The sequence below is a fragment of the Hypanus sabinus genome, chromosome 4 (assembly GCF_030144855.1).
Source record: "Hypanus sabinus isolate sHypSab1 chromosome 4, sHypSab1.hap1, whole genome shotgun sequence".
NCBI lineage: Eukaryota > Metazoa > Chordata > Chondrichthyes > Myliobatiformes > Dasyatidae > Hypanus > Hypanus sabinus.
The window spans coordinates 181,261,546-181,279,860 of record NC_082709.1 but is presented as its reverse complement, the minus strand read 5'-3'; the positions used below and the strand labels follow the sequence as shown (position 1 = coordinate 181,279,860).

The 18,315-nt window shown below is 42.3% G+C and overlaps 1 long non-coding RNA gene across 1 annotated transcript in view; it reads right to left on the bottom strand.

Moving 5' to 3' along the window:
• Positions 1-2,329: 2,329 nt before the first annotated feature.
• LOC132393549 (uncharacterized) overlaps positions 2,330-18,315 on the bottom strand; it is a 55,513-nt gene continuing 39,527 nt past the window's right edge. The window contains exon 4 of the long non-coding RNA XR_009511932.1: positions 2,330-2,398. This is a non-coding gene — a long non-coding RNA (uncharacterized LOC132393549). The remainder of the gene's footprint in view (positions 2,399-18,315) is intronic.

Here is an 18,315-nt window from a genome sequence, read left to right as displayed (position 1 = left end):
TACTTAATCAAAGCAGTGCTTTGAGGTAGTACAGGGAGAAGCAGAATAGAGAATAATGTGTTAAGTGTTACAGAGAAAGTGCAGGCCAGGCCAGGCAGTCAATAAAATGCAAGGCCATAATGAGCATTTCTTATCCATGAAAGAGTCTTACAACAGCAGGACAGAATTTTTCTTTGATGCTGGTGGTCTGTGCTCTCAAACCCTTGCATCTTCTGTCCATGGAGTGGTGGGAGAAGAGAAAATGTCCTGAGAGTGTCAGGTCTTTGATTATGTTGGCTGTTTCACTGAGGCAGGGGAAAGTGGGAGAAGGGTGGAAGGTTTTTTTTTCCATGATGTTCTAAGCAGGATCTACAACCCTTCCAACTTCCAATAATTTCTCCTCCCTCTCCTTCTTCCCCTTTCCATTCACCATTCGTATTCCCTTTTGCCCCTTCTCCTCACTAATTTATCACCTCCCTGTGGTGAACCTTGTCCTTTCCTTCCTCACTCCTGTCCTATCAGATTCCTTCTTCTTCTGCCCTTTACATTTTCCTCCTATCACCTCCTAGCTTCTTACTTCATCTTCCTTCCCTCACCCACTCACCTTTCATCCCCTCTCACTCGGCCTTACTTATCAACTTCCAGTTTGTAGCCCTTCCCTTCCTTCCACCTTCTTATTCTGGCTTCCTCCTCCTTCCTTTCCAGTCCCAATGAAGATTCTCTGCCTGAAACATTGACTATTTATTCCCCTCCATAGATGCTGCTGGACCTGCTGAGTTCCTCTAGCACTTCGTGTGTGTTACTCTTAAATCAGATAAGTCCAAGTTTTTGTGTTTTAGGAAGACAAAGTTTCCTTTTCTTTGCAATATGTATAAATGTTTTTTGTAAATTATACATTTTTACATCTTTGCACACTACTGCTGTTGCAAAGCAACAAAATTCATGTCACGAGTCAGTGATAATAAATCTGATTCTCTGTTTTCTCTGGAGCTGGTAGAGGTTTACAAAATTATGGCATGCATCGGAACACAGAGTGCTGGAGGAGCTCTGCAGGTCGGAACAGCATCTAAGCAGGGGAATAAAAGTCAAGATGCTTCATCAGGTCTGGGTAGGAAGGGGGAAGAAGCCAGAATAAGAAGGTAGGGCGGTAGGTGGTGGGGGAGGAGTACAATCATAGATGATGGAGAAGGTGGATGGGTGGGTGGGAATAGAGTAAGAAGCTGGGAGGTGATAGGTGGAAGAAGTGAAGAGCTGAAGAAGGAATCTGATAAGAGAGGACAGTGAGGTTTATAAGAAGAATTAACAGCAGGTACCTTTCTCCTAGAGTTGAAATGTCTATCACTAGAGAACATGCATTTAAGATGAGGGGGCAATGGTCAAGGAAGATGTGTCTGGCATGGTTTTTACACAAAGAATACTGGATGCCCAGGCTGCACTGCCAGGAATGTTGCTGAAGGCAAATATGATAGTAACATTAAGAGCCTCTTTCATAAGCACATGAATGTGCAGAGAATAGTGGAAGCAGGGACTTATTTAATAGGCTTCTAATTACTACTTTAATTAGTTTAGGGTGGTACAGTAGTGTAACAGTTAGGGAAACACTATTACAGGACCAGCTGTAAGCTTTGTTTTCAGTTCCCTCCACTGATCATAAGAAGCTTGTATGTCCTCCCTGTGACCACGTGAGTTTCCTCCGGGTGTTCCAGTTTCCTCCCACTTTCCGGGTTAGTGTAAGTAAGATGTGATCAACACTTACTGGATGCCCCGCATAATCGTCGTTGATTTGACTTGATGCAAATTACACATTTTACTATCTGTTCAGATGTACGTGTGATAAATAGAGGTCATTTTTAATTTGACGCAACTTTGTAGGCCAATGCACCTGAACCTTTGTTCAATGTTCTACATTCTACCATCCTGCAGTTCATTGTCCTCAGCCCAGCTCACCTCACATGCGTGTTCAAAGACATTTTTCTCCAAATAAAGGCCAGACCTGAGAACAATACATTCGGAATCTGTGGCCTGCAGCCATCGGCTCCTGGACTGGCTGGGCTGCCTCAGCACTGAACTGGCTCCATGACTATGGACTCACTCTCAGGAAATCTGTGGTTCACGTTCTGTGTGTTATGTGTTTGCTCATTTTAGTTTGCACCAGTTGTTCTTGTTTTGCATGTTGGATGTTCCGCAGCCCTTGTGTGGGTTTTTTTTCATGGATTCTGTTGTGTCTCTTGGTTTTGGGGCTGCCTGCAAGACGCTGAATCTCAATGTCGCATATGGCATGCATACTTTGATAATCAGCGTACTTTGAACTCCTTCACGGATGATAACATCCAAGCATGGACTGAGAAGTGGCAAGTAACAACCCACGTCACAGAAGTGCAATCCTTTGTGGAGAATTGTGTGTACAGTTTTGATCACCCTGCAAAAAGAAAGAAATCCTTGAACATGAAAAATGTTGTTAAGCTGGAAAAACAGCAGAAAGTTACTAAGGAACCCATGAACTACCTCACTACTTTTTTATTTCTGTTATTTTGCACTTAACTGATAAACATATACGTACTTAATGTAACTCAGTATTTTCTCTATCCTTATTTAAAGTTAACAGATCTCACAGCAATTAAATCTAATTCTGAAATTCTCTTCCTGATACTCCAGGAAGTGAGTTATATGGAGAAGTTGGACAAGCTAGGACATTTTTCCTTGAAGTGTAGAAGATTGAGAGCTGATTTTTTTGAGGTGTACAAAATTAAGAGGGCCATAAAAAGGGCAAATGGACTCTTTTTTTTCCCAGAATTGGGGAAATCGAGAACTAAAGGTCATAGGTTTAAGTTGAGATGAATAAGATTTGAGGGGCAATTTTTTTACACAGAGAAAGTGGTTGAAGCAAGTACAATAGCAATGTTTAAAAGACATTTGGACAGGTACATGGATAAGAAAGGATCAGAAGGTTATTGGCCTAAAGCAGACTAATAGGTCCAGCTTGGATGGGCATCTTGACTGGTGTGGACAAGTGGGCCAAAGAGCCTATTTCTGTACAGTAGATATCAATGACTCTAACACCATGGGAACAACTTCTGCATACAAACAATATCACAGACGGCACAATAGCGTTGTGGTTAGCATAATGCTTTATAGCGCCAGTGATCAGCAATCAGGATTCAATTCATGTCGCTCTTCGTAAGGAGTTTGTACGTTCTCCCCATGATCATGTGGGTTTCCTCCAAGTGCTCCAAATTCCTCCCACCATCCAAAGACACACAGGTTAGTAAGGTTTGGTAAGTTTTGGTCATGCTAAGTTGGCACTGGAAGTCTAGCAACACGTACAGGTGCCCCTGGCACAACCTCAGACTACAAAAACATTGCATTTCACTGTTCCTTTCAGTCTTTCAATGTACATGCGAAAAATAAAGCTAATGTTTAAATCTTTTAACAGCTTAAGAAAGTCAATCACTACTTTGCTTTCAGGGGTAAATAAGTTTGGGCATTTTATTGCCAGTAATGCCCATGCCCCAGCTTATGTGGTGGTTGTGTGATCAATTTCAACATTTGAGAGAAATTTGGATAGGTACATGCATGAGAGGAGTATGGATGGCTGTGGTGCTGGTGCAGGTCGATGGAACTAAGCAGATTAATAGTTTGGCTTGGACTAGAAGGGTTGAAGCATCTGTTTCTGTGTTGTTGAGTTCTTTGACTCCATGACTCTTTCCTGTAGATACGTAAAATATTCCACTTCCTTCCAGATTAAATGTATCTGTCTCTTTCTCTGCTCTTTGATTTCTAATATAATAACCAGATCAGGAGTTCCCCTTTAATTCCAGTTTTCATTTTAACTTACAAGTGATTATCTGAATGCCTTTGCAAGTTCATTTAAATTAAATCCATAGATATTCCCCAGACAACTTTAGTTACATTCTCAAAAAAAAATCAATTTTGTTACGCTTGACCTGTTCTATTCTAATCCATGTTGGCTCCCTCTAATCAGTTCAAATTTCTTCTAAGTGCTCAGTCACTGTGTCCCTAATTTTAGATTCCATTAAACGTCCCATAACAAACTTTAGAATAACAGGCCAGTAATTTCCTGGTTTACTCTCACCTTTCTTTAATAATTAAGTTACCATTTGCAATGATCTAATCAAAAGGGGCAAATCTGAACTGAAGGACTTTAGGAAGATTATGGTTAAAATATCTGCAATTTCCTCAGCTGCTTCCTTTACAGCCCTTGGGGTAAAACACCATCAGGTTACAGGGATTTGTTGGTCTTTAATGTCATTATAACTTTTTTAAACTGTCTTCTCACCGACATTCACTTCAGTGAATGCAACCTTTGCTTTATTATTGATTTCCCTAGTTGGTCAGGTATATTATTCCCTTCCTCTCTTGTGAAAACTGCCACAAAATAATTACTCAGTGTCTACCATTTCCTTATTTTCATTTGCAGTATAATTCTCATCTACTTTAAAACAATCTGTATTATGCCTTTACTAATATAATGGTAAACTTTGACATCTCCAGCAAAGTTCTGGTTCACGGGCTGATTTGGCACCCCAGTGATAGGGTCAGATAGACGCTTCTCAGGGAGAAAAAGTTCAAAGAACATTTATTATCGAAGTATACAACCCTGAGATTAACTTTCATTCAGGCATACTCAATAAATTCAATAACCATAATAGAATCAGTGAAAGACTACACCCGACGGGGCAGACAACCAGTGTGTCTAAGACAATAAACTGCGCAGATACAAGAAGAAATAAATAATAATAATAATAAATGAGCTGAGAAAAAGTAATTAATAAATAAGCAATAAATATCAAGAACATGAGATGAAAGTGAGTCCATAGGTTGTGAGAACAGTTCAATGATAGGGCAGTGGAGTTAACTCCTTTGGTTCAAGAGACTAATGGTTGAGGGGTAATAATTGTCCCTGAACCTAGTGGTGAGAGTCCTGAGGCTCCCACAACAAGAAGAGAGCATGATCTGGGTGATGGGGGATGCTGCTTTTCTGTGACAACACTCTGTGTAGATGTGCTCAATGGTGGGGGAGGACATAATCTGTGATGGTCTGGGCTGTATCCACTACTTTTTGTAAGATTTTCCATTCAAGGGGATGGCTGCAATGCAGTCAGAAAATACACTCTCCACTATACATCTATAGAAGTTTGTCAGAGTTTTAGATGTCATGCCAGGTCTTCACAAACCCCTCAGCAAGCAAATGTGCTGCTGTACCTTCTTCGTAAAAGCACTAACGTGCTGAGCCAAGGACAGGTTCTCTGAAATGATGACTCCGAGCAATTTAAAGCTGCTGACCCTCAAGAAGTCACATGGAAAGAAATTCAGGCGAGCAGTCTTAGCAAAAGACGTACCAGAATAGATCAACAGGTCACAGCACAGCTGTACGTCCACATGGCTAGATCTGTTCCCTCCCATTCTGAACCTGGAATGGGAATTGGTTTATTTTTGTCACATGTACTGGGGTACAGTGAAAAGCTTGTCTTGCATATTGTTTGTACAGATCAAAACATAGGTTGGCATGGTAGCATAACGATAAGCATAATGCTTTACAGCACAGTTGTTTCGGGTTGTTCACTGTCTGGAAGGAGTTAGTGTGTTTTCTGCTTAACAATGTGGGTTTTCTCTGGGTGCTCCCCTTTCCTCCTACATTCAGAAGACGTATGTGTTAGGGTTAGCAAGTTATGGGCATACTGTGTTGACACCAGAAATATATTGATACTTGTGGGATGCCCTAGCAGATCCTTGGACCGTGTCAGTTTTGACACCAACAACGCATTTTACTGTATGTTTTAATGCTTCAATGTACATATGAAAAATTAAGATAATCTTGATCTTGCACAGAAAATCTTGCCTTGCATGCCATTCATAAAGATCCATGAACTACAACAGGGCATTGAGGTAGAACAAGGGAAAACAAGAACAGAATGCAGTGTTACAGTTACAGAGAAGGTGCAGTGCAGGCAGACATTGAGATGCAAAATCAGAGCTAGGTACATTGTGATGTTAAGCGTCCATTTTGTCAGTGAACTCGTGACACCTGAATGTTTTAGGTTCATACCAGATCCCAGGATGAATACCAGTGATGCAGGGTGGGATTTTTGCCTTGTCAGAAGTGCTTTTTTTAAATCAGAAGCACTATCAGGTTTAAAGTCACCAGTAAATGTCATAAAATTTGTTGTTATGCAACAGTGTGTACATTGTTACACATAATAATAAAAACTGTGAATTACAGTAGATATATATACAGTGGCATGCAAAAGTTTGGGCACCCCGGTCAAAATTTCTGTTACTGTGAATAGCTAAGTGAGGAAAAGATTACCTGATTTCTAAAAGACATAAAGATAAAGATGACACATTTCTTTAATATTTTAAGTAAGATTACTTTTTTGTTTCCACCTTTTGCAGTTTCAAAATAACAAAAAAGGAAAAAGGCCCGAAACAAAAGTTTGGGCACATTGCATGGCCAGTACTTAGTAACACCCCCTTTGGCAAGTATCACAGCTTGTAAACACTTTCTATAGCCAGCTAAGAGTCTTTAAGTTCTTGTTTGGGGGATTTTCATCCATTCTTCCTTGCAAACGGCTTCTAGTTCTGTGAGATTCTTGGGCCGTCTTGCATGCACTGCTCTTTTGAGGTCTATCCACAGATTTTCGATGATGTTTAGGTCAGGGGACAGTGAGGGCCATGGCAAAACCTTCAGCTTGCGCCTCTTGAGGTAGTCCATTGTGGATTTTGAGGTGTGTTTAGGATCATTATCCTGTTGTAGATGCCATCCTTTTTTCATCTTCCGCTTTTTTTACAGACAGTGTGATGTTTGCTTCCAGAACTTGCTGGTATTTAATTGAATTCATTCTTCCCTCTGCCAGTGAAATGTTCCCCGTGCCACTGGCTGCAACACAAGCCCAAAGCATGATCGATCCACCCTCGTGCTTAACAGTGGGAGAGGTGTTCTTTTCATAAAATTCTGCTCCCTTTTTTCTCCAAACACACCTTTGCTCATTGCGGCCAAAACGTTCTATTTTAACCTTATCAGTCCACAGGACTTGTTTCCAAAATGCATCAGGCTTGTTTAGATGTTCCTTTGCAAACCTCTGATGCTGAATTTTGTGGTGAGGATGCAGGAAAGGTTTTCTTCTGATGATTCTTCCATACAGGTCATAGTTTTGCAGGTGTCGCTGCACAGTAGAACAGTGCACCACCACTCCAGAGTCTGCTAAATCTTCCTGAAGGTCTTTTGCAGTCAAACAGGGGTTTTGATTTGCCTTTCTAGCAATCCTATGAGCAGTTCTCTCAGAAAGTTTTCTTGGTCTTCCAGACCTCAACTTGACCTCCACCATTCCTGTTAACTTCCATTTCTTAATCATATTATGAACCGAGGAAACAGCTACCTGAAAACACTTTGCTATCATCTTATAGCCTTCTCCTGCTTTGTGGGCATAATTTATTTTAATTTTCAGAGTGCTAGGCAGCTGCTTAGAGGAGCCCATGGCTGCTGATTGTTGGGACAAGGTTTGAGGAGTCAGGGTATTTATAAAGCTTTGAAATTTGCATCACCTGGCCTTTCCTAGCAAAGACTGTGAACAATCCATAGCCCTAGCAAGCTAATTAACATCTAAGACCTTGGTAAAAGTTATCTGAGAGCTGAAATCTCTTGGGGTGCCCAAACTTTTGCATGGTGCTGCTTTCCTTTTTTTCCACTCTAAAATTCTACAAAACAATAATAATATACTAATCTTACTTAAAATGTTGAAAAGAATGTTTCATCTTTAACTTTATGACTTTTGGAGATCAGTTCATCTTCTACTCACTTAGCTATTCACAGTAAAAGAAATTTTGCCCAGCGATGCCCAAACTTTTGTATGCCATTGTGTGTGTGTGTGTGTGTGTGTGTGTGTATATATTTATATATGTATACGTATACTTATATGCAAACTCCCCCTCTCCACGCAACTGATAAACCAAAGGAACGGCAGAGACCGATACAGTTTGGTACCAGCTGTTTCGCAGGAGTTGCCAGTCAGCATTGAACTCATATAAATTGAGCAAAAAAGTAGTGAGGTAGTGTTCATGGGTTAAATGTCCTTTCAGAAATCTGATGGCAGAAGGAATGACCTGTTTCTGAATCATTGTGTGTGTGTATCTTTAGGATCCTGCACCTCATCCCTGATGGTAGCTATGTGAAGAGGGCATGTCCTGGTTAACAGGGGTCCTTAAAAATGGATGCCATTTTAAGAGTATCCATCATTAGGGACTCCATCATCTGAAGGCTATAAGAATGAGATATCCCTTTGGGTTTGGGAGCTTCTACCGAGAGCATCTCCAGAATGAGGCGTGCTTGTTTTTTTTAATTGGACATAAACAATCCTAGTCCACAATTTAGAATAGCAAAATGGACATTCTTGAATCACAACCAACTTCAATACTTTAATCAACATCAAAGCGACCAACTGGCCATTTCCCCCAAGGCTCATACAGTGAACTCGCTGCACGGAATTTAGTTATCGCTCTTGTTTACATAACAACACCATCCACACTGAGAAAGCATTGGACATGCTCAGGACATGAATCACATCAAATGACAAGCAAGGGCTGACCCTTCTGTTCAACAGCCTGCAAGAATAACTTCCTGCAAGAATAACAGCTGAAATTCATTCCGGCTTTTGGCCCTTTTTGTGAGTGTGTTGTGGCATTCATTGGATTCCATCAGGTGCCTGGAATGTTAATCAAACACTATGGCAATTAATCTGTGCAAAAGCTTTGTGTTTTAATGATAGGGTTTAAATTTGGAATAGGCTAGTATTTGCGTTTCCTTGCTCATACAAATTCCTCAAATGTTTCATAACCCATGAAGCAGTGCAAATGGAAACAAAATTGAAGATTTAAGATTGTTTAAGGTCATTTCCAGTACATAAGAGTAAAGGAGAATGAAATAATTACTACTCTGGATCCAATATAGCACAAAAACACAATGAAGTAAAGAACACAATAATAAAAAAACACAATAAATATAAATACATAAGAGAGTTTATACCTAAGACAGATTGATTCTCTGTCCATAAAGTGACACTAGGCTCTACATAAGGGTGACTCTGACAGGAAATGATAAAGTAGTGGAGGTGGGTTATTGGATGGAGGTGTTGATCAACCTTACTGCTTGAAGAATGTAACTGTTTTTGAGTCTGGTGGTCCTGGTGTGAATGCTACGTAGCCACATCTCTGAAGGCAATGGGTCAAACAGTCCATGAGCAGGGTGGATGGGATCTTTCGTGAAGTTACTGTCCTTTTTCTGGTAGCCTTCTGTATACAAAAGGTATACAAAGGGGAGAGTCATTGCTTTGCTGCTGCTTGTGCATGGGTGGGGGGAACTGGGGGCGCTGGGGTTCTAACATTTAACTGTCATTCATTCTTCGGGGCTCTGCTCTGTTTTCATGGATGTTTGTGAAGAAAAAGCATTTCACGATGTATATTGTATACATTTCTCTGACATTAAATGTACCTATTAATACCTGTTGACATTGATACAAAGAGTAGAAACATTTTGACAAAAGGTTCAACCACGCCAAAGTAGAAACATGCTGAGTCACTTAGAGGCCTAAAGATCTTTCCTCTCATTATGCTTTTTTTAAGTACTTACTTGGACTCACTTACTTATGCCCATCTCCTGTACTGAGTCAAAGGCTGCCAACAGCAGTTCACAAGAATGTTCTGTCCTGGGCTTTTCTTTCAATTTGTCTCTAGGTCTAGCCCAAGATAAGAGCCTTCCTCTCCCAGGGATGATGCCTTTGGAGGTTCTGTTGACATCTCTGTAGCTCTGGGTTTTATGGGATAGGGTTGACAGCCCCCTCCCCCCCCATGCCCAACCCTCATCCTGTCTCAGCTGAACTTAGGAATATCCAAGACAGAGTTTTGGTTTGTACAATGTGTTGCTTTATTCTTTGATTGTGCTCCCAGATACCTACAGAGTCTGTCACTCATACCTATATGAGTGACAGACACTGCCATTTTGACATTCTGCTGAGACTATAACCGACAAATATAGGCAATTTTCTGTCATTCAAAGAACTCAAAGCAGCTACAATTATTCCTTCACAAGTACAGTGCCCTGGTGATCATACTGACCAATGGCATGCGAGAAGCCACCAGACACGGCAACAGCCAATCAGAAAGATCCTATGGCAAAGAAGAAGACAAGAGCCAACATGATTTAGGGAAAATTAGTACAATTTTCTGCAATTCGCCAAAGTACACTGGCACCATCTTGAAAGTTATTGCTATTAAAACAGCTGTGGATGAGTGTGTCCCCACAAAATTATTCAGGAATTACCCCAATCAGAACCCCTGGATGAACCATGAAATCTGGAATTTGCTGAGATCCAGATCAGAGGGGTCAAAGTCTGGAGATCAAGAATGCTACAAGAGGTGCAGGTACGTTCTCCAAAACACCATCGCTTGGGCAAAGTGGAGATTCCAGTCTAGACTGTTTGAATTTCATAACCTCCTACAAACTTAAACCTAGAGACATAAGGGATAGCAGAGCTTTGCTTCCAGATGAGTTCAATGCCTTCAATGCTCACTTTGATCACCAGAACAGGGAGGAACCATCGCGCACCCCCCTGCCTCCCAATGAGCCTTTGGTCTCAGTATCTGAAGATGACATGTGGACTGCCTTCAAGAGGGTAAATCCAAAGAAAGCATCTTGTCCAGTCTGAGTGCATGGCCAAGTACTGAAGACTTGTGCTGACCACAACTGGCTGGTGTGTTCATGGATATCTTCAACCTTTCACTCTGATAATGTGTAGTACCCACCTATTTCAAGCAGGCTTCAATCATACCACTGCCCAAGAAGAGTGTGGTAACCTGTGACTATCGCCCAGTGGTACTTACAATACATCCACAGTGACGAAGTGTTTTGAGATGAAACATATCAGCTCCTGCCTGAATGGTGATGGATCTACTCCAATCTGCCTAACGAAGCAACAGGTTCACAGCAGATGCCATCTCATTGGCTCTTCATGCAACCCTGGAATATCTGTACAGCAAAGGTTCATACATCAGGATGTTCTTTATCGATTACAGCTCAGCATTTAATACCATCGTTCCCTCTAAATTAATCAATAAGCTCCAAGACCTTGGTCTTAATACCCCTTGTGCAATTGGATCCTGGATTTTCTCTCTTGCAGACCCCATTGTTTCAATTGGCAAAAATATATCCTTTACAATCTCCATCAGCGCAGGAGCACCACAAGGATGTGTGCTTAGTCCCCTGCTCTGCTCACTTTGCACCTATGACTGTGTGGCTAAGTACAGCTCCAACACCATTTACAAGTTTACTGATGACACTGCCATTGTAGGCCGTATCAAAGGTGATGATGACTCAACATACAGGAGGGAGATTGAAAATTTGGCTGAGTGGTGTAATAACAACAACCTCTCACTCAATGTCAATAAGACCAAGGAACTAATTGTAGACTTCAGGAGAGGGAAACCAGAGGTCCATGAGCCAGTACTCATCGGAAGATCAGAGGTAGAGAAGGTCAGTAACTTTAAATTCCTGGGTGTCACTATCTCAAACAACCTGTCCTGAACCCATCATATAAATATAATTGTGAGGAAAGCACAACAGCGCATGTGGAGTCTGTGGAGATTTGGCATGTCATCAAAAACCTTGACAAACTTCGATGGATGTGTGGTGGAAAATGTGCTGACTGGCTGCACGACAGCCTGGTATGGGAACACCAATGCCTTTGAACAGAAAAGCTTACAAAAAGCAGTAGATTTGGTGCAGTACATCATGGGTAAAACCTCCCAGCTATTGAGCACATCTACATGAAATGTTGGCATAGAAAAGCAGTGTCCATCGTCAAAGATCATCACCACCCAGGCCATGTTCTTTTCTCACTGCTGTCATCAGGTAGAAGGTACAGGTGCCTCAGGAGTTGCATCACCATCAAGAACATTTACTGCTCCTCAACCATCAGGCTCTTGAACAAAGGGATAAGCACATTTATTCTATTTCTGGTGTTCCCACAACTGATGGTCTCACTTTAAGGACTCATTATCTTGTTATTTCATGCTCTTTCATTTAATGTTATTTTTCGACCATAAGACATAGGAGCAGAATTAGGCCTTCGAGTCTGCTCCACCACAGTCTAGACTGGAATCACTGAAGCAGTGTTTGAATTTCATAATCTCCTACAAACTTGATCAGGGAGCTTAAGGTAAAGGAAGCTTTAGGAGAAAGTGTTCATGACATGATATGATTCACCCTGCAATTTGAGAGGGAAGCTATAGTCGGATACATCACTGTTACAATGGAGTAAAGGGATTACAGAGGCATGAGAGAGGAGCTGGCCATCGTTGATTGGAAGGGGTCACAAGCAGGGTCGATGGCAGAGAGGCAATGGCTGAAGTCTCTGGGAGCAATTCAGAAGGTGCAGTAGAGATACATCACAGAGAAGAGGTTTCCTAAAGGCAGGATGACACAACCATGGCTGACAAGGGAACTCGAAGCTAACATAAAAGCAAAGGAGAGCACATATAATAGAGCAAAAATTAGTGGGAAGTTAGGGGATTGTGCACCAAAGGAAGGCAACTAAAAAGCCATAAGGAAGGAAAAAATTAAATACGAAGGTAAGCTAGCCAATAATATCAAAGAGGATACCCAAAGTTTTTTGAGATATACAAAGAGTAAAAGAGATGTGAGACTAGATATCGGTCGCTGGAAAATGATACCGGGGAGGTAGTAATGGTGGACAAGGAAATGATAGATGAACTGAATAATTATTTTGCACCAGTCTTTACTGTGGAATATACTAGCAGTACGTCAGAAGTTCTACAATGTGTGGGGACAGAAATGAGTGCAGCTGCTATTACTAGGGAGAAGGTGCTTAGATCTGAAGATTGATAAGTCACCTGTACCAGATGGACAACACCCCAGGGTTCTGAAAGAGGCAGCTGAAGAGATTGTGGAGGAAATAGTAATGATCTTTCAGGAATCACTAGATATTGGTATGGTTCTGGAGGTCTGGAAAATTGTAATTGTCCCTCTGCTCTTCAAGAAAGAAGGGAGGAAATTGAAAGGAAATTATAGGCCAGTGCGAAGCTGTTGAAACTGATTGTTTAGGATGTGGTTTCAGGGTACTTAGGGGCATAGCCAAAGTCAGCATGGTTTTCTTAAGGAAAAATCTTGCCTGACAAACCCGTTGGAATTATTTGAGGAAATAACAAGTAGGATAGACAAAGGAAGATGCCACACATGAAGCTGCTACACGTCACAACAGTGGTGTGCAGAAGAAAATCTCTGAATGCACAACACGTCAAATCTTGAAGTGGATGGACTACAGCGGCAGACGACTGCGGACGTACAGTCAGTGGGCATGTTACTAGTTATAAGAGATTCCTAATAATGTGGCCACTAAATTTATGTCCATTGAATGAATAGAGAAAGAAAGATCCTGCCACCCCACATGTTGGCAAGCACAGAATTTAAAGATAACAAGGGAAAGCATCTAGAGTTGTCAGAAGAAAGGTCAAATCAGAAAACCACAGACATGCCACGAAGTGCAAAATTACAACGCTTCTGTGTAATAACAGAGGCTGTGTTTGAGTAGGAAATACTAATGCTGCCATAAACTTTTTTATTTATAAGCTCTGCTCCAATGGTGGACACACCCTGGGATTGGGGTTTTGGTAAAAAAAATGCTTTCCAGCCCAAAGGCTGTAATCATATGTATATAGGACCTGAGCATTCCAGAAGTCCCAGTGGAGTTCGCAAGCAGTGTTATTATCCAGAGTTTCTTCTTAAGAACACTAAAACCCATTTATGTTTTCCCTTTACAATTCTTTGAGGGCAGCACACCCATTTAGCGGTCGACGTAACGCTATTAGCTGTTGTGGGATCAGTTGAGTCAAATAGAGTGTTTCCCTAAGGCAGACAACCCCAAAAGGCAGGCAGCCGGCCAGGTCCGGACCGTGAGAACCAAATGTTTGGACCGTACTGACCCATTGGCACTTACATGAATGCACCTGTCGTAACATGTAAATAAAGCACACGCTGCTCTAATTTATTTTAACCTCATCCCACACCGTACACTTGACCTACGACCCCATACAGCGTACGACCTACTGCGCGACCAATTCCAGAATTGACACTGCTCTTTGAGAAGAATGGCTTGGATGTGAGCAAAATTGTGCCCATTGTCACCGATGGGGCTCCGTCGATGGTGGGACAACACAAGGGCTTGGTAAGCAGGTTTGCTGCTGTTAACCCAGCACTCTTGGCATTTCATTGCATTATTCACAAATCAGTGTTGTGCACTAAACTGTGTGGGGAAATGAATGAGGCAATGGATACTGTGATGAGACTAGTAAATTTCCTTCGTGAGAGTTCTAGTCTGCAACATTGCCTTTTGAGAGCATTGTTAGAGGAAATGTCAGCAGAACACAAAGTCTTTTGCTGCAGAATGATGTTCGCTGGCTGAGCAAAGGACGTGTGTTGGAGACAGTGTGCAACCTGCACAATCAGCTTGTGTCATTTTTATCCAGCCTGCAGAGCCAGAAGGCCCAAGGATTTAAGAGGTTTTCACACTGTTCCCCTCCACGTACATATGTGAGTCATCGTATTATTCAATGAACTCTATCAAGAACCAGGACAGAAACAGACTCTCCAATGCACATCTTGGCCGGTTCCTCAGGATTGCCACAACAGAACATAGGCCCGACTTCAGAAGGATTGCCTCATCCCGTCGCTGTCACTTCCCTCACTGATTGGTGAGCGAATCAATTTCATTTTGTCCATTTGTTGCGGTATAATAATATTACAACAACAGTGATACTGATACTAATAATACACACACACACACACACACACACACACACACTAGTCTTCACCACTTCTCATCACACAAAGAACGCTTCTCTTCCATACAGAGTTTTAGTAGTATCGCCTTTTCCACGGTTTCTGTTCTCTCATTTAATCTATTTGTTCTTTTTAATTAAACTATGTAGCATTTGAAGTATGAAGTGTATGAAGTGTAGCTATAAATGAAATTATCAGTATTATTGTTGTTGTAATATTATGTGCATTAGAGAGTTTGTTTCTGTCCTGGTTCTTGATAGAATTCATTGAAGAAAACGATGACACACATACGTACGTGGAGGGGAACAGTGTGAGTAGGAGCATTGCAATAGCTCTCCTGTTTTTGAATTGAGCTCGGAGAACCAAGCTGATCCAAAAGTCACTCACCCCAATGTCCTTGTGTTGTGCTTTGAGCAAATCAGATGCTCCCAATTCCTTGCCTCATCAATGGAAGGCACCAGCCTTTTGGCCTCTGCAGTCCCCTGGTCGTCAGCCGAAATGGAGAACGGCCGTCTCAGGAAGAGGAGGATGTTACTTGAGAGTTCGGGGGAGCTTTCAAATCGTTCCCTGAAGTTTTCTGCCAGGCTCGTCACGAAACCCTTCATCACTGGAGCCTCCCGCATTTCGTTCTTCTCGCAATGCTCCTGCAGACGTGGAAAGCGCAGCTTCCTCCCATGAATGCCTCTCTCCAAAAAGTTGAGCTTTGACCAGAAAGTTTCAATCGCCTCGTACATGTCCACAACAGTGTGGTTGTGCCTTGTAATTGCAGATTAAGTTGATTTAGATGAGACATGATGTCACACAGAAAAAGAACATATGCCATCACCTTGTTGTCACTTAAAAACCTCTTAAATCCTTGGGCTTTCTGGCTCTGCAGGCTGGATAAAAATGACACAAGCTGATCGTGCAGGTTGCACACTATCTCCAACACACGGCCTTTGCTCAGCCAGTGAACATCATTCTGCACCAAAAGATCTTTGTGTTCTGCTGACATTTCCTCCAGCAATGCTCTGTAAAGGTGATGTTGCAGACTAGAACTCTCATGAATGAAATTTACCAGTCTCGTCACAGTATCCATCACCTCTTTCATTTCCCCACACAGTTTAGTGCACAACACTGATTTGTGAATAATGCAATGAGATGCCAAGAGTTCTGGGTTAACAGCGGCAAAACTGCTTCCCAAGCCCTTGTGTAGTCCCACCATCGACGGAGCCCCATCGGTGACAATGGGCACAATTTTGCTCACATCCAAGCCATTCTTCTCAAAGAACTGTGTCAATTCTGGAATTGGTCACGCAGTAGGTCGCGCGCTCTACGGGGTCACAGGTCAAGTGTACGGTGTGAGATGAGGTTAAAATTAATTAGAGCAGCGCGCGCTTTATTTACATGTTATGACAGGTGAGTTCACGTAAGTGCCAATGGGTCAGTACGGTCCAAACATTTGGTTCTCGTGGTCCACATCTGACCTGCGGTCCACCTATTGGGGTTGTCTGATGTACACCCTAGAGTTCTGAAAGAGGTAGCTGAAAAGATCATGGAGACATTAGGAGACATTAGTAATGACCTTTCAAGAGTCAATAGATTCTGGAATGTTTCTGGAAGACTGGAAAATTGAAAATCTCACTCCACTCTTCAAGAAGGGAGAGAGCAGAAGAAAGAAAACTAGAGACCAATTAGTCTGATCTCAGTGGTTGGGAAGATAGTGGAGTTGATTATTAAGAATGAGGTCTCAGGGTACTTGGAGACTCATGATAAAATAGCGTGGAATCAGCATGGTTTCCTCAAGGGAAAATCTTGCCTGATAAATCTGTTTGAACTCTTTGAAGAAACAATAAGCAGGATAAACAAAGAACTGGTTGATATTGCATACTTGAATTTTCAGGAGTCCATTGGCAATATGCCAGACATGAGGCTGCTTAACAAACATTTTCAACAGAAGAAGAGAGCAACACACTTAAAATGCTGGTGGAACGCAGCAGGCCAGCCAGCATCTATAGGAAGAAGCACTGTCAACGTTTCGGGCCGAGACCCTTCATCAGGACTAACTGAAAGGAAAGAGAGTAAGAGATTTGAAAGTAGGAGGGGGAGGGAGAGTTCCAAAACAATAGGAGAAGACAGGAGGGGGAGGGATGAAGCTAAGAGCTGAAAGATTGATTAGCAAAAGGGGTACGCGGCTGAAGAAGGAAGGTTGGGAGGCCTAGGGAGAAAAAACGGGGGAGGGGAGCACCAGATGGAAATGGAGAGCAGGCAAGGAGTGATTGTGAGAGGGGCAGAGAGAGAAAAAAATAGACAAGAAAAAAAAAGGAATAATTAATTAATTGATAGATAGGTAAATAAATAAATAGCTAGGGGGTGGGGTAAGAAGGGGAGGGGGGCATTAACGGACGTTAGAGAGATCAACGTTGACTGCCTAGTGGAGTGCTCATCATGGGAGCAGTCGTCATCAGAATGGACTGTGTCAGACAGAGTCCTATGCCTTTGGCTCAATGGGGCTTCAGCAAGAATTAGCACTTGAGAGAATAGGGGGTATGTCTGCAGAGCCAGTGTTCTGTTCTGAGGGTCAGATGTGGGATTCCCAGGAGACTACCAGCCTCCCTGATAGCCACATCTGCACCAGATGCATCGAGATGCAGCTCTTTAGAGACTGTGTTAGGGAACAGGAGATGCTGCTCAATGACCTTTGGCTTGTTAGGGAAAGTGAAGCAGTGATAGGCAGGAACTCCAAGACTAAGGAGACCGATAAATGGGTGATTGTCAAGAGAGGGAAGGGAGAATGTCAGACAGTGGAGAGCACCCCTGTGGCCATCCCCTCCAACAATAAGTACTCCATTTTCAGTACTGTTGGGGAGGATAACCTACCTGTAGAAAGTAACAGCGGCCGTGCATCTAACACTGAATCTGGCCCTGTGGCTCAGAAGGGCAAGAAAATGCAGAGGCAGCAGAAATAGGGGACACTATACTTAGGGGGACAAATAGGCAGTTCTGTGGATACAAGAAAGAAATACGGATGGTGGTTTGTCTCCCAGGTGCCAGGGTCCGTGACGTTTCTGAACGTGTTCACAATATCCTGAAAGGGAGGGTGAGCAGCCAGAGTTCATGGTACATATTGGTACCAATGACATAGGTAGAAAAAGGATGAGGTCCTGAAAACAGAATACAGGGAGTTAGGAAGGAAGCTGAGAAGCAGAACCTCAAGAGTATTCATCTCGGGATTGCTATCTGTGCCATGCAACAGGGAGGATAGGAATATAATGAGGTGGCAGATAAATGTATGGCTGAAGAATTGGAGTGGGGCTGGGATTCAGATTTCTGGATAATTGGGACCTCTTCTGGGCAGGGGTGACCTGAAAAAAGGACAGGTTGCACTTGAATCTGAGGTGGACCAATATGCTAGAGCTGTTGGGAATGTTTTAAACGAATTTGGCAGGGGGATAGGAACCAGTATAATAGAGCTGAGGATGAGCCAGCAG